Here is a 4,637-nt window from a genome sequence, read left to right as displayed (position 1 = left end):
AGCCAAAACTATACTCTCTACCTAGCACCTAAATAGGAGGGTGCTACATCAGTCCCTTCAAAGTTGACAGAGCGGTTAGGATGTGGAATTTTCTTCCGCAAGCAGTGGTATCAGCAGGGAGCATTGATAGTTTCAAAAAACTATTAGATGGGCACCTTAAAGACCACAACATAGAGGGGTATACAATGTACAACATACAGGGGTATACAATGTACAACATACAGGGGTATACAATGTACAACATACAGGGGTATGCAATGTACGGTTAACAGCAAACACACACACACATCATAGGTTGAACTGGATGGACGGATGTCTTTTTTCAACCTCACAAACTATGTAACTATGTAAGTGAGCGTTGTCATAGACTTCTACGTAGGCTTTGGAGACACTTTGAAGCACCATGAAGGTGAAATAGGGGAATCATTTTTGAAGCAAAGCAAATACAACATGTGACTGGGACTGTAATACCTCGTTTCCACTGAGCAGACCGGTTCGGGTCGGTTCGGTACGCTATTTTGAGTGTTTCCATTATGAAAGTGGCCCATACAACCGAACCAAGCCACACCATTACTGGTCCTCCTCCAGATGTAGGAAATGGTACGGTTAGGGCGGAGCTACTGGCGTCACACAATACATTCCACTGATTGGTGGACAGGAAAACGTCAATGCTCACGTCAAACGAAAGCGCAAAACAAACACCACGTTTGGTGTAAAACCCGCATGGCCCCTGGCGGTCCGACTTGCAGTGGAAACACTCACCTGAATAGGCCGGACCATTCTAACCCTTCCAAACTGTACCGACCCGAACCGCTCCGCTCAGTGGAAACGAGGCATAAGGTGACCATTTTATTTAGTGACAGGGGCTTTGTCTGGCATTCAGAGCGCTCTAAAAAAAACATGTCCAATGCCACATTATGAAGAAAGTGTAAATGAGGCTGTAGCCAAAATTTGCCCAGAAATGTTTTTGGAAGAATTAACACATCGTTAGAATAAATATGTCCAATGAAATCCGGAAACGTTTGCACTTTGTGCATTTTATTTTCTAAAGTTCAAGTAACACACAAATTGTTTTTTTTAGAATTCGGTATAGTAATTTATTGACCAACAATCTTTATTGCTATTGTTATAGTTGGCCTTTCAGTGATTTTACAAATCTGCATGAATAAATCCTCTAAAATGTTCCAACAGGCAGCAACATTTTCAGAGAAGCTCCATCTTTTATCATTAAAACATCGTCCTGGAGCACCAGGCCTATGCTGAGATGATGTCATCAATCTGCTGCAGGTAGGAGGAAGCATTTCCTCGGTCTCCTCTCCCCCAGTGATCAGACTGCACCATTAACCACTTCTGGACCTGAAGATTTTCCCCCTTAATGACCATGGCCATATTTTGCGATTCGGCACTGCATCACTTTAACTGACAATTGCACAGTCGTGCGACGCTGTACCTAAATTAAATTGATGTCCTTTTTTCCCCACAAACAGAGCTTTCTTTTGCTAGTATTTGATCACCTGTGCGATTTTTATTTTTTGCACTATAAACAAAAAAAGAGCGACAATTCTGAAAAAAAAAAAAAAACTATATTTTTACATTCTGCTATATAACATTCCCAAAAAAAAAAAAAAAAAAATTAAAATCTAATTTTTTCATCATTTTAGGCCAATTTTTCTGCTACATATTTTTGTTAAAAAAATAAAAAAATCACAATAAGCGTATTTTGATTAGTTTGCGCAAAAGTTATCACGTCTACAAACTACGGCAAAGATTTATGTAATTTTTATTGTTTTTTTTTTTTTTTTTTTTACTAGTAATGGCGGCGATCTGCGGTTTTTAGTGGGACTGCGACTTTGCGGCGGACAGATTGGACCCCTAACTGACATTTTTGACACTTTTGGGGGGACCAGTGACATTACTACAGTAATCAGTGCTAAAAATATGCATTGCTACTGTAATAATGACACTGGCAGGGAATGGGTTAACCCTGTTGGGGATCAATGGGTTAAATGTGAGCCTAGGGGAGTGATTCTAACTGTATGGGGGTGAAATGATCATAGAGACCTGTGATCCTATATAGAAGGATTACAGGCACTCTGTGATCATTCCAGAGAGAAGAACGGTCAGCTGTGATTACAACAGCCGACCGTTCTTCTCTCTCAGCAGGGAGCGATCGTGGGTGTCAGGGGGCAATCGGATCAGCCTGCCCCGTGCATCGGAGTCCCCGCTGCCGGTGGCCTCGCTTGCCCCCTAGCTGCCGGCGCGCGACCCATGTAGCCCTACATCGGTTCGCTCAGGAGGGCCAGCCTGCCGCAGTATATATGCAGCGGGCGGTCCGGGAAACCTGTTAAAGTGATTGTAAATGATCATCTACTGGAACATGTGTATAGATTTAAAAAAACATTATAAATACCTTTTTTTCCCCCTTTTTAGAAGTGATCACATTCCCTCTGTTCTTAGCTGCATAAGAGCTGGGGAGAGGAGAGGCAGCAGTACACGGAGCTTCCCAGTGAATGGCTGTTTATTGGAGGAGAGTAGGCCGAGTTCCCAGCACAGCTAGAGAACTGATTACACTGTGTTCTCATGCCTAGTGTGGTCAGTTTTTAAAAGGAAAGCAGAGGGACTGGCAAGAACACCAGGGATTACACACAGGAATCAATGCAAAGAGAACAATACATGCAAGTACATGGCACAGCAGGCACATACTGTATAATGAATATGAAATGCTGGGGTAACAAACCCTTTAACTTTGTACCAAGCCACAGTGTGAGAGGCTGCAGCAGGGGCTGATCTGTGTCAGGCATTTGTGAACACAGCCAAGATCTGCACAGACACCAGGATTAAGGGTGCAAATGCACTGGGATACAGCTGAACTGAACAATCCTCAGTTTAATTGTCGTCGTCGTCCCCTTGCCCCAGTGGTTCTACACTCACACTGGGCTATGAACAAGTTTTCCTGTGCTTACTTACATCATCACCTCTGCTAATCAGACCACAGTGATCCCTGCTTCTGTGCTCAGTCATCTATAGTGAGTTCTTTGCTCTGGCACGGTTTGCACGTTGAAATGCGCCGGGCCACCCCTTCCACGTAGTCCCCATGCATGGTACATGTCACCGTTCCCAGGCAAGGTTTGGCAGAACTCATACTACACAAATGACCAAGACCAAGGGGGTGAACTGGGGCTGGTCTCAGTTAAAACTGCCATTCTTACCTCACTGGGTCATCTCTGAACTGGCATCTCAGTCCAGGAAGAAGATGATGAGCTTGTTTCAGGACCTGGATCACCTGTGTTTACCAGAGTGGGAGGCTGTAGTTCCGATGGCCACCAGCGGGTGTATCCCAGGAGCCAGCAGTTTCCTGCAATCAGTTTCCACCTGATGCTGGCTGCTGGGAGGGTACTTGGTTCCTTCTTTACATTTACCTCTATCATCAGTGTTTTTGCTTTCTTTTCAGATACTGCCAGCCATTTATTTTGATCGTGCTCTTTGCCTTATTCTCTGAACCCTGCTGCCTTGTTCCTGATCCCAGTTTTGGTTCCTCCTTCCAATATGTTCCCTACACCTCCAGTTTTACCCTGTTTTCTGTGTTCCCCATTTGTATATATTGTATATAGTTAGTGCACTGGTTAAGCTTTCAGTTTCTCTTTTTGGATTGTTTATTTAGATATTTTTTTCACTGGGTTCACTTATATCTTGTTTGCGGCATAGTGATCCCTGCTTCTGTGCTCAGTCATCTATAGTGAGTTCTTTGCTCTGGCCCAGTTTGCACATTGACATGAGCCGGGCAGCGCTTCCAAGTGGTCCCCATGCATGGTACACTTAACCGTTCCCAGGCAAGGATTGGCAGAACTCATACTACACAAATGACCAGGACAAAGGGGGGAAACTGGAGCTGGGCTCAGTTAAAACTGCCATTCTTACCCGACTGGGTCATCTCTGAACTGGAATCTCAGTCCAGGAAGAAGACGATGAGCTTGTGTCAGGACATGGATCACCTGTGCCTACCAGAGTGGGAGGTTGTAGTTCCGGTGGCCACCAGCGGGTGTCTCCCAGCAGCCAGCAGTTTCCTGTAATCAGTTACCACCTGATGCTAGCTGCTGGGAGGGTATTTGGTTCCTTCTTTACATTTACCTCTATCATCAGTGTTTTTGCTTTCTTTACAGATACTGCCAGCCATTTATTTTGATTGTGCCCTTTGCCTTATTCTCCGAACCCTGCTGCCTTGTTTCTGATCCCAGTTTTGGTTCCTCCTTCCTATATGTTCCCTACACCTCCAGTTTTATCCTGTTTTTGGTGTTCCCCACTTGTATATAGTTAGTGCGCTATTTAAGCTTTCTATTTCTCTGTTTGGATTGTTTAGTTAGGTATCTTTTTCACTGGGTTCACTTCTTGTTTGCGGTTTTCTCCTGTTTGGATGGATTTTGGCTTCACTGAAAATAAATTTACCTTACATAGTCTGGTCTCAGTTTCCTAAGTGTAGCCACGCAGATCAGGCTATCCATGCTGCTGATCCCTAACAGCTTGGATGATGCCTGAACAAAGATGGCGCTGTCCTTTGGGAGATAAATGCAGATGAAGGCATTGTCAGAGGGAGTAATGTGATCTCTGTGAAAGGTAATAAATACCTGCAAGGGTTACAC

At 44.2% G+C, this 4,637-nt stretch overlaps 1 protein-coding gene across 2 annotated transcripts in view; it reads right to left on the bottom strand.

The window, feature by feature from the left end:
* Positions 1 to 4,409: 4,409 nt before the first annotated feature.
* LOC309557411 (RING finger protein 112-like) overlaps positions 4,410 to 4,637 on the bottom strand; it is a 47,648-nt gene continuing 47,420 nt past the window's right edge. The window contains exon 13 of one of the 2 annotated variants that reach the window (XM_082260127.1): positions 4,410 to 4,622. The gene's annotated coding sequence lies outside the window, so the exon portion shown is untranslated. The other variant, XM_082260126.1, reaches the window with a different exon arrangement.

Source organism: Pelophylax lessonae (assembly GCF_965119305.1).
Source record: "Pelophylax lessonae genome assembly, chromosome: 6".
Lineage (NCBI taxonomy): Eukaryota > Metazoa > Chordata > Amphibia > Anura > Ranidae > Pelophylax > Pelophylax lessonae.
This window is presented reverse-complemented; position numbering and strand designations above follow the sequence as displayed.